The sequence below is a fragment of the Pseudophryne corroboree genome, chromosome 10, assembly GCF_028390025.1.
Source record: "Pseudophryne corroboree isolate aPseCor3 chromosome 10, aPseCor3.hap2, whole genome shotgun sequence".
NCBI classification, from domain to species: domain Eukaryota; kingdom Metazoa; phylum Chordata; class Amphibia; order Anura; family Myobatrachidae; genus Pseudophryne; species Pseudophryne corroboree.
Genome location: NC_086453.1, coordinates 218,156,735 through 218,169,419, shown reverse-complemented (window position 1 = coordinate 218,169,419; position 12,685 = coordinate 218,156,735). Strand labels below are relative to the sequence as shown.

Here is a 12,685-nt window from a genome sequence, read left to right as displayed (position 1 = left end):
ATTGCGCACAGGCCAGAGGCCTGACTTCACCCATGGGCCTAGCACCCACCTACCATGGGGCCAGTTGGGTGACCTGGGCCTAAAGCCCAGGGTCACCTTATTTTCCTAAAGGGCCAATATGAACTAGGGCCTTATGCCCTCTACATGGGGACAGGCCTATTGCCTGAATTAACCCCACGGGCCTAGTGCCCGCCTACTGCGCCACAGGCCTATAGCCTGATTGTGCCCACGAGCCTAGTGCCCGAACCCTGATGGTCTAGGGAGGAGGGAGGGGGGGTAACAGGTGCCCTACCTGTCCTGGTGGGAGAGGCGACAAGACACAGGGCGATCGGGCACAGGTCACATTAGGTATAATAACATTGATAAAAGGAAAAACCAAAATTGGACAGTAAATTACCCTTATTAGTGGGAAGGAGAGAAGTATGTACAATTTTCTCCTATTGTGTGCTGTCCTAGTTGGTGGTGCGCCCAGAGCCAGAAAGTACACAGACTAGCAATGGGAGAGAAAGAAGGCTCTTGTGCGGGCGCACTCTTGTACAAGGGAAAAAAAAAAATATTTTTAGTAATATATGGTAGAAAATATTAAAACATAACTTCTATTGATAATATTAAACCGTAGTTACCCATCCAAAAGATCCATAAAGAAATAAAGATTTATGAAAATTGTTAAAATGTTTTGGTCTCTTTAATTCAAAGAATATTTGGAAAGGTTGTAGACACTGAGTTGTCATACCCCCATTTCCCCTGACCAGTACAGAATTTCTGTATTAATGGAACCGAGGGGTGGTCAGACAAGATATTATAGGAATATCCAATTATGATCACTTAGTTTAAGCTAAATAATGGTCACCAAAAATTAATTACACACCTGAATTATAGACAGATACCATATTTGTGGACAAAAATTGAGGCATTGAACTGCAAATTAACATAGGATGACTAAATAGGATGGTAGAAAGGTACTTGATAGAGTTAGTGGTGATACTGCTGTTGGTGTCCCTTCTCACATAGAGAGGGAAATTAATTCCTGCTCTACAACACCAGGTATTCACAGGTAGTCTCCTCTCCTGGTACTAACCCGGCCCAACGTTGTTTAGCTTCCAAGATCACACGAGATCGGGCGCTGGCAGCGTGGTATGGTAGTAGAGGATTATGTGATCTGTACACCAATGAGAGTGCACCTATATAAGAAATTGTAAAAGTGGGAAATGATGAGAGAAAAATAGGAAAGGAGGGATGAATAAGTAAAGTAAGTGAAAATGTGTGGATCTGATTTCCACGTTAGGCACGGTTCAACAGTACTCACAAACGTGGCACTGTGCTCCGTGGATCATTCCATTAATACAGAAATTCTGTACTGGTCAGGGGAAATGGGGATATGACAACTCAGTGTCTACAACCTTTCCAAATATTCTTGAATTAAAGAAACCAGAACATTTTAACAATTTTCATAATTCTTTATTTCTTTATGGATCTTTTGGATGGGTAACTACGGTTTAATATTATCAATAAAAGTTATGTTTTAATATTTTCTACCATATATTACTGAAAATATCTTTTTTCCCTTGTACAAGAGTGCGCCCCCACACAAAAGCCTTCTTTCTCTCCCATTGCTAGTCTGTGTACTTTCTGGCTCTGGGCGCACCACCAACTAGGACAGCACACAATAGGAGAAAATTGTACATATTTCTCTCCTTCCCACTAATAAGGTAATTTACTGTCCAATTTTGGTTTTTCCTTTTATCAATGTTATTATACCTAATGTGACCTGTGCCCGATCGCCCTGTGTCTTGTCGTAAGTACTCTACACTGTTGTATTAACAGTCTCTGATTGTTGGCACGGCCCCTATTCTATTCCCTAATTATTTCACTCTAACTTCTTTCCCACCCATAGATCCTTTTAGCAGTTACTTTCCTTCTCACAACTTACTTCATCCTTTTGTATCTGTTTTCCATTGATATACCGAGTATACATTGTCACAGAATATGACGACATTTTCACTCAAGACAGAGTTACTGAAACGTCAAAACTTGGAGAATTTTGGGGATCCCTTTTCCGAAACTTATGAACAATCCTCTTCCAACCTAGATTGGAGGACCACTTTTTCCAGACTACAAAAAAGCCTGCAGAGGAGGACACGTCTATCGTGGGATGTCACCACGCTAGAAAATTATATTAAACATAAGATTGTACCCCGGGGTTTGAGACCCAAAGTATTTCCCTCCTTTCCACTTGCAACTGAAAATTTGAAGACCGAATGGGAAGCAGTGCTTCTCAAGTGTTCCCATGAATTATTACATCTCCTGGTCAAACATGACACCCTACTTATAGATCAAGTTGAAAAAGAAGTAGATGAACTTGGAAAAAATTTGGAGACGTGGGAAAAGGACTTATCCTTCCAGACAGCCTTTGAGAAACATAAAAAGGAAATTGTTCTGTATGAACAAGCAATAGTTGATCGTAAACGTAACAAATTTATCAGGGACAAACGTGATTTTGCACGTGGCAATATCTTCAGGTGGAATCCCATACCCCCTAATAGGAACCGAAAACAGAGGGAAGATCCGACCTTCTCCGAATTTGAGTCTTCTAATAGTGGAGACTCGGCCAGAGAGACCTTTGAAAATACCAAGTATAATCAGGAAGAAGTTGAAGATTTCTCTCCACGTTTTTTAGGCCAAGGTTCCAGAACAAGAGGCCGCATCAGAAATCAAGGAAAACTAGGAGAGGGGGAAAGAAGAAACGACAGACGCAACCAAGATTGGGACACACCAAGGCCTGCCTGGTACCCAGCTCGTCAGAGGAAAATGGTGCATTAGATCTTGACCATTCCTCCCAACTACAGGTCATCAATTTATCTGACAGGTCTCTCTCCCCCGACCATATGGAAGTACTTGCCAAAGGACTTTCCTTCTCACCATCTAGATCTTTTAATAGATTCTCCTGGGAAAAGGATCTGAGACTTTTTGGAAGGAAACTCCTCCTCAAGAAATTCTTCGCCAAGCAACACCTCAGACAGTATAGTGCCCCCAGTCCAGAACAGCCTACAGAAGATCTCTACGCTATCCAGGCATTAGAGGAACTCCAAATCGAATCCAACATGGATGAAATAACCACTTACAGACCGAAATGCAAACCCAAATCATCCTTTTTCCCTCCTGATAATACCAGCCCAGAAATCAAGGTCTTTTTGAACCGGGTGTCTAAAGAATTTGATGACATCTATGCTCAAACTAAAGTTGGCCTCCACCACTCTCCTAAAAATCTCAAATTTAAAGAGAGAAAAGCCTTGCAATAAATGGGAACTTGGCATGATATAATTATAAAAGCATCGGATAAAGGTGGCAATATCGTACTTTGGCCACAACAAAAATTCATAATATACATTTTGAGAATGATTTCCTGTTAGTGACTCTGGACGTAGAAGCACTCTACACACGCATCAATCATCATCAGGGCCTCGCAGCAGTCAAATACTATCTGGATCAAGGAGGTACAAATGACTTCTCAGATTTTCTTCAGAAGCTGCTCAACTTTGTTCTTTCCAAAAATGATTTTGTTTTCCAAGACCAATTTTTCCTGCAAGGGGAACCGCAATGGGTGCTGCGTGTGCACCCACATACGCAAACCTCTTTTTGGGGTGGTGGGAGCATCTCCATGTCTTTAATACCATCAATGAGAAGTACACCATACATGTAACTTTGTGGCTGAGATATATCGATGATATATTTATTATCTGGAATGGACTAAGAAGCCTCCTTATGGACTTTATTACAATTCTCAATACTAATGATCTTAACATCACATTAATGCACTTCATTAGTTCTGAGAGAGTCCTCTTTCTTGATCTTAACATTTATAAATCAAATACAGGCTTCTTGGAAACAGAATTATATCGTAAGGAGACTGCAACCAACAGTCTCCTTTTTCAAACCAGCTCACATTTCCCCCCTACTGTTGAAAACATCCCTAAAGGGGAATACCTCAGGCTGAGACGTAATTGCTTGGAGGACAAAGTCTTCAAAACTAAGAGCAGAGAACTTACCAATCGCCTCCTAGCCAGTAAATGCTCACTCAAACGAGCATACTCAGCCACCGCAGCAGTTAAGAGGGAGAGCCTAATTTTTGGGAAAAAGAAAAAAGAAGTCTCCAAGCAAGATGACATCATCAGATTTATAGGAACCTTCTGTCCTGAATGGAAAATGCTGAAGAATGCTATAACCAAACACCTTTCCATCTTGCAACTGGACCCCGACAGCTCCTTTCCTCAATTCTCCATTACAGATGAGTTGGCGCAGATCTAAGAACATGAAAGATCAGCTAGTGCGGAGCCACTTTGTTACATCCATCCCCTAAAAAACGTCCATTTCTGGCTCCTTTCCTTGTGGACAATGTAAATCGTGCCCACAGATTCTTCAAACCAATACTGTCATTGACAGATATGGCCAGTCAGTAAAGTTACAACATTTCTTCAATTGCAATACTCAAGCTGTGATTTACTGCATAACTTGTGGATGTAACCTTAAATATGTTGGCATGACCACACGCAAACTTAAAGAAAGGGTGTTGGAACATCTGGGAAATATTCGTAACGCTTCCAAAGACCTTGCACGCATGAAACAGCTCACCTCGGTTGCCAGGCACTTTAATTTTCACCACAAAGGATCCATCAATGAATTCAAGGCCTTCGGCCTGGACCACGTGCACTTGGGCATACGAGAAGGAGATATTACGAAAGAACTCTATAAGAAAGAGAGAGAGTGGATCTTTCGCCTCAATAGTCTCAAGCCCTCCGGCCTGAATGAAAACATCAATTATGCGGTTTTCCTGTGAGCCATTGGTTGCCACAATTTTTCTCATCTATGCAGACCCACACAGTTCAGTTTTTTCACTGAACCATCCCATAAGACCAATTTTTCACTCAATTCCTGAACCTTTTTTGAAACTATCCATCTGTAACAGTTTACCTTTCCAACCTCCTCTGTTTTTTCCATTTTCTTGCACTTGTCATTCACTCCCTTTCTGTCACTATATCTCATTAACGCAGGTACCTGCCTCATTTAATCACATAACATTTTTATCCCACACCATTTCATCCTCTATTACCCACAGTGCCGATAATCAGGCACACCTCCCAATCCACTTTCACAATACCTTGTCATATCACTTTTCTGCACTATCCTCATAATTACAAATTTTTCTCTCCAGCCTTACACCTTCATCCCCCACCCCATCGCCTAATGCCATATGTGCATAACTGTCATGTGTCTCTCTCTCTTTTTATCAACACCCAACCTGATTATCATCTACAATGTTTATAAGCCAACTTCACAACCGGCTACTAGCTTGAATATCACCCACATTAATTCAGCAATATTCACACCCCCAACATTACACTTACCTTCTATATTTTCTAACCCCCTATTTTCCCTCTTTAAATTCTCCATCACAGTCTTTCACCCATCCCATTCACATCAATACAATCCCTAGCCCTTCAGTTTAATTTTCTTATCACTAACCTTCTTTCCTTGCTAATTCCTTCTTTAGTGTAATTTTCACTCAGCCCCACAGTCCCTTTTTACCATTCATTCACCTTCTCATATTCCCAACAGCTCATACCCACCCTCATTACTTCCCTCCCACCCATTCATTAAATTAATTTTTACTATGTTCTATGGTATAACTATTCCTGCCCCCTTTCAATGCCCTCTGTCACCCTCAATCCACCTCTTTCAAAACAGAACCTATTTCTCTCTGTATCCCTCCTGGTCTATCAGTATTTTCCCTAGTAACACACTATTCACATTATCATAAATTCTTTCCCAATTCCTATTACCATTTCAAACTGGCCTCCTACAGTTTCTCATTTCTTAATCCATCTTATTGACCATTTTTGGTTATTGTATAATAATCACATTTCCCCTTGCCCATACTCCCCGTACACCGGCTTCATGTTATCCCCTTATCAAGATGGTGTCACGGGTCTCGCACTACCTGCTCCGGGTTTGCCCACACTACAATTCATTTATCCCAATACGAAGATGGCGTTTCTGGCCTCACTGACACCAGCTGTCTATTCCGCGCATACCTCACGCTACATTAGCTGACCACGCTCGGGAGCTGCGGCTGACGGGAGCGGCAACGTAGCGCGCCCGCCCGCTGCACCTGCTCCCACATTATTGGTTAATTCATCATTGTAACTGCTTTTAAAACCCGTCCCCCACCCGACCTTACTGGATCCGGAAGTGAACAAGCCCACACAGGCGAAACGCGTTTTCCACAGGGGGGTCCGCTCATGTAATACTCTCATGGCACCATCTCTTTTCACCTGACGAAGTTCTGACCTGCTTACCTGGTTTGAAGATTTGTAAGCCCCATCTATTGTATGGATGCGTCCCACAAATAGCAACATTTCAGCTATAGATATAATAAGAATTTACTCACCGGTAATTCTATTTCTCGTAGTCCGTAGTGGATGCTGGGAACTCCGTAAGGACCATGGGGAATAGACGGGCTCCGCAGGAGACTGGGCACTCTAAAAGAAAGATTAGGTACTATCTGGTGTGCACTGGCTCCTCCCTCTATGCCCCTCCTCCAGACCTCAGTTAGGGAAACTGTGCCCGGAAGAGCTGACACAACAAGGAAAGGATTTGGAATCCAGGGTAAGACTCATACCAGCCACACCAATCACACTGTACAACTTGTGATAACCATACCCAGTTAACAGTATGAACAACAACTGAGCCTCATTTAACGGATGGCTCATAACAATAACCCTTTAGTTAAGCAATAACTATATACATGTATTGCAGAGAGTCCGCACTTGGGACGGGCGCCCAGCATCCACTACGGACTACGAGAAATAGAATTACCGGTGAGTAAATTCTTATTTTCTCTGACGTCCTAGTGGATGCTGGGAACTCGTAAGGACCATGGGGATGATACCAAAGCTCCCAAATGGGCGGGAGAGTGCGGATGACTCTGCAGCACCGCATGAGCAAACTCAAGGTCTTCCTCAGCCAGGGTATCAAACTGGTAGAACTTAGCAAACTTGTTTGACCCTGACCAAGTAGCAGCTCGGCAAAGCTGTAAAGCCGAGACCCCTCGGGCAGCCGCACAAGAAGAGCCCACCTTCCTTGTGGAATGGGCTTTCACCATTTTGGATGCGGCAATCCAGCCGCAGAGTGAACCAGCTGAATCGTGCTATAAATCCAGCGAGCAATAGTCTGCTTTGAAGCAGGAGCGCCAACCTTGTTGGCTGCATACAGAATAAACAGCGAGTCAGACTTTCTGACTCCCGCCGTTCCGGAAACATAAATTTTCAAAGCCCGAACTACGTCCAGCAACTTGGAATCCTCCAAGTCCCTAGTAGCCGCAGGCACCACAATAGGCTGGTTCAAATGAAACGATGATACCACCCTAGGGAGAAATTGGGGACGAGTCCTCAATTCTGCCCTGTCCATATGGAAGATCAGATAAGGACTTTTACATGACAAAACCGCCAATTCTGACACACGCCTAGCCGAAGCTAAGACCAATAGCATGACCACTTTCCACGTGAGATATTTTAGCTCCACGGTCTTAAGTGGCTCAAACCAGTGGGAATTTAGGAAATCCAACACAACGTTAAGATCCCAAGGTGCCACCGGTGGCCCAAAAGGAGGCTGAATATGCAGCACCCCCGGAACAACGTCTGAACTTCAGGCAGTGAAGCCAGTTCTTTTTGAGAGAAAATGGATAGGGCCGAAATCTTGACCTTTATGGATCCTAATTTTAGGCCCATAGTCACTCCTGACTGTAGGAAGTGCAGGAATCGACCCCGCTGGAATTCCTCTGTAGGGCCTTCCCGGCCTCACACCAAGCAACCTATTTTCGCTATATACAGTGAAAAAGTCTTGCTGTCACGTCTTTCCTAGCCTTTATCAGCGTAGGAATAACTGCATCCGGAATGCCCTTTTCCGCTATGATCCGGCGTTCAACCGCCATGCCGTCAAATGCAGCCGCGGTAAGTCTTGGAACAGACAGGGCCCCTGTTGCAACATGTCCTGTCTGAGAGGCAGAAGCCCTGAGTCCTCTGAGAGCATTTCTTGCAGCTCCGGGTACCGAGTCCTTCTTGGCCAATTCGGAGCAAATAATATTGTTCTCACTCCTCCTTTTATTACAATTCTCAGCCCTTGGGTATGAGAGGAAGAGGAGGGAATACATAGACCGACTGGAACACCCACGGTGTTACTAGTGCGACCACAGCTATCACCTGAGGGTCCCTTGACCCGGCGTAAAACCTTTTTTAGCTTTTTATTGAGGTGGGACGCCATCTAGTCCACCTGAGGCAGTTCCCATCAATTTGCAAACTGCGTGAAGACTTCCTGATGAAGTCCCCACTTTCCCGGGTGGAGGTCGTGCCTGCTGAGGAAGTCTGCTTCCCAGTTGTCCACTCCCGGAATGAACACTGCTGACAGTGCGCTTACTTGATTCTCCGCCCAGCGAAGAATTCTGGTGGCTTCTACTCTCGCCACCCTGCTCCTTGTGCCGCCTTGGCGGTTTACATGAACCCCTGCTGTCTGACTGGATCAGAACCGGTTGGTCGCGAAGCAGGATCTCCGCTTGACTTAGGGCGTTGTATATGGCCCTTAGTTCCAGGATATTGATGTGGAGGCAAGTCTGTTGACTTGACCACAGACATTGGAAATTTCTTCCCTGTGTAACTGCCCCCCACCCTCAGAGGCTTGCATCCGTGGTCACCAGGATCCAGTCCTGAATGCCGAATCTGCGGCCCTCGAGAAGGTGAGCACTCTGCAGCCACCACAGGAGAGACACCCTGGCCCTGGGGGATAGGGTGATTAACCGATGCATCTGAAGAGGTGATCCGGACCACTTGTCCAGTAAGTCCCATTGGAAGGTCCTCGCACGGAACCTGCCTAAGGGGATGGCCTCGTATGATGCCACCATCCTTCCCAGGACTCGAGTGCAGTGATGCACTGACACCTGTTTTGGTTTTAATAAATTCCTGACCAGTGTCATGAGCTCCTGAGCTCTCTCTATCGGGAGATAAACCCTTTCCTGGTCTGTGTCTAGGATCGTGCCTAGGAGAGGCAGATGAGCTGTAGGAACCAACTGCGACTTTGGAATATATAGAATCCAGCCGTGTTGCCGTTACACTTCCAGAGAAAGTGATACGCTGTTCAGCAACTGCTCTCTTGATCTCGCTTGTATGAGGAGATCGTCCAAGTACGTGATAATAGTGACACCTTGCTTCCGCAGGAGCACAATCATATCCGCCATTACCTTGGTTATGACAATCCCGTACCGCAATTCTGAGGTACGCCTAATGAGGTGGATAAATGGGGACATGAAGGTATGCATCCCTTATGACCCGATTCACGATAAAGTCTCCCTCTTTTTAGGCTTGCCCTGACCGCTCTTAGCGATTCCATCTTGAACTTGAACCTTCTCAGGTATATGTTCAGGGATTTTTAATTCAATATGGGTCTGACCGAACCGTCTGGTTTCGGGATTACAACATGGTCGAATAATAACACCCTCTTGACCACCACCTGTTAAAGATACAATTTGGGAATTGCAGTTAACACTGGCTCCCTCTCTTGGGGGGAAGCCCGCAGGGCCGTCGGTGAGGGGGCATCTTCTCACAGTCCAGCTTGTATCCCTGAGACACAAATATCTATTGCCCAGGGACCTAACAGGGGCTGAACTTACGAAGGCGTGTCCCCACCGGGCCTAGCTCTGCCTGTGGAGCCCCAGCGGCATAGGTGGATTTTTGTAGGGGCCGGGGAGGACTTCTGTTCCTGGGAACTAGCTCTGACAAGAAAGGACGCACCTCAGACTTTCTTGTTTCTTTATTCGAAAGGCTGCATTTAATAATGTCGTGCTTTCTTAGGCTGTGCAGGAATATAAGGCAAACTAGCAGAATTACCAGCTATAGCTGTGGAGACCAGGCCCGAGAACCCTTCTCCACACAATCCTCAGCCTTCCATATGCCTCTTAAGTCGGCATCATCTGTCCAATGCATATTCTACAGGACACGTCAAGCAGAGAACGACATAGCTTTGACTCTAGGACCCAGTATACTCATGTCTCTTTGGGCATGCTTTCTAACTATATATCTATCACTTAAGACAGCATCTTTAATATATATACTAGGGACTCAATCTCTGCTGATAAGGTACCTGTCCACACTGCCACAGCGCTATAAACCCATGCCAACACAATCGCCGGTCTGGGTAGTATACTAGAATGTGCACGCTATCTGCAGGATCCCTGAGAATAGCAAGTGATACCGTCTGTGCAAACAGGACACCCTAGGGGAAGATTCTCAACACATCCTGGCCCTAGTGGGGAAAGGATACAGCCTGAGAATTCTCTTGTGGGAAGCTGCCGTCTCTTGTCTGGAGATTCCCGCTCTTTTTCCTCATGAGAGGAGGGAAATTTACCTCAGCATTCTTCCCCTTAAACATGTGTACTCTCGTGTCAGGGACAGATGAGTCATCAGTGATATGCAAATCATCTTTTATTTCAATAATCATTTATTGAATACCTTCTAGCCATCTTGGCTGTAACTTTGCATTATCGTAGTCGACAGTGGAGTTAAACTCCGTGTCGATACCAGTGTTTGTTATTTTGGATAGTGAGCATTGTGAGACTCTGAAGGTCTCTGTGACATAGGGACAGACATGGGTAGATTTCCTGTCTGTTCCCTAACCATTTGTGCAATAAATTCACCTTAGCACTTACACATATCCAAACAGGTGTCGGCGTTGTCGACGGAGACACCCTCTCACACACATATCCGCTCTATCACCTCCTTAGAGGAGCCTTTTACCTCAGACATGTCGACACACGCGTAACGACACACCACACACACAGGGGATGCTCTATTTGAGGACAGTTCCCCCACAAGGCCCTTTGGAGACAGAGAAAGAGTATGCCAGCACACACCCCAGCGCTATATAACCCAGGGATTACACTACAACTCAGTGTTTACCCAGTAGCTGCTGTATTTACAATTTTTGCGCCTAAATTTATGTGCCCCCCCCCCCCCCTCTCTTTTCACCCTTTGTGTACCAGGATACTGCAGGCGAGAGCCTGGGGAGCTTCCTTCCAGCGCAGCTGTGAAGAGAAAATGGCGCTGGTGTGCTGAGGAAGAAGGCCCCGCCCCCTCAGCGGCGGGCTTCTGTCCTATTTCTGACTAAAAATGGCGGGGGTTTTACACATATACAGTCACAGACTGTATTATGTGTATTTTTATGCCAAAGGTATTTTTATTGCTGCCCAGGCCCCCCCCCCCCCCCCCCCCAGCGCCCTGCACCCTACAGTGACCGGAGTGTGTGGTGTGCTGCGGGAGCAATGGCGCACAGCTGCGGTGCTGTGCGCTACCTTAATGAAGACAGGAGTCTTCTGCCGCCGATTTCATCGCTTCTCTTCTGTCTTCTGGCTCTGCAAGGGGGACGGCGGCGCGGCTCCGGGAACGGACGATCGAGGTCAGGCCCTGTGTTCGAACCCTCTGGAGCTAATGGTGTCCAGTAGCCTAAGAAGCACAAGCTAGCTGCAAGCAGGTAGGTTTGCTTCCTCCCCTCAGTCCCACGTAGCAGTGAGTCTGTTGCCAGCAGATTTCACTGAAAATAAAAAACCTAACAAATACTTTCTTTCTAGCAAGCTCAGGAGAGCCCACTAGGAGCACCCAGCTCTGGCCGGGCACAGATTCTAACTGAGGTCTGGAGGAGGGGCATAGAGGGAGGATCCAGTGCACACCAGATAGTACCTAATCTTTCTTTTAGAGTGCCCAGTCTCCTGCGGAGCCCGTCTATTCCCCATGGTCCTTACGGAGTTCCCAGCATCCACTAGGACGTCAGAGAAATTTAATTATATCTGCATTTACTGCATATCAAAGCTAATTATTCTGTGTGGGTTTTGCTCTCTGATATGGGCTGGTACTATAATCTTCAATTGAGACCAGGATATTGTTTCTCATACTAGAATCCCTACGATTATCATTACCTTAGGTTTTTTCAGTGTTTTTTCAGTGTCAGGACCATATAAAAATTGTACACGTTAGCTTATTTGCAATAGAGGCAATGTTTGTGCATTCATATCTTTGACAACACTTGGGCTCATACGGTACATGCAGTTTAATACCGTTGCCCATAACGACATCCTGCATCAACTTATGGTGATTTATGCATTCTCTTCCTGATAATATGAGAATATGTTTACAGGCTCAATGCTGCTGCTCAAAAACAACATCCTGTATCTATATATGGTGATTTATGGTTTTTCTCCTGAACAACAATTTTTTCTGTGTGAAAAAAACTTTTCCTAGATATAGTTTTACAGTCCAAACCTCATCAGGGGCAGGACACTGGTGATCCATAGGATCTGCAGCATCTGTGTGGTTTCTTCACATTATTAGAAATCACAGCTAGGCTGTTCTATTTATATATTGAGGCAACTATTCTGCCACACTGGTCTTTTCGTGGACTCTCATCCATGATCCACGGAGCACAGTGCCACGTTTGTGAGTACTGTTGAACCGTGCCTAACGTGGAAAGCAGATCCACACATTTTCACTTACTTTACTTATTCATCCCTCCTTTCCTATTTTTCTCTCATTTCCCACTTTTACAATTTCTTATATAGGTGCACTCTCATTGGTGTACAGATCACATAATC

At 45.2% G+C, this 12,685-nt stretch overlaps 1 pseudogene; it reads right to left on the bottom strand.

Moving 5' to 3' along the window:
* Positions 1-1,029: 1,029 nt before the first annotated feature.
* On the bottom strand, positions 1,030-1,148 carry LOC134967117 (5S ribosomal RNA; annotated as a pseudogene).
* Between the last annotated feature and the right edge of the window lie 11,537 nt (positions 1,149-12,685).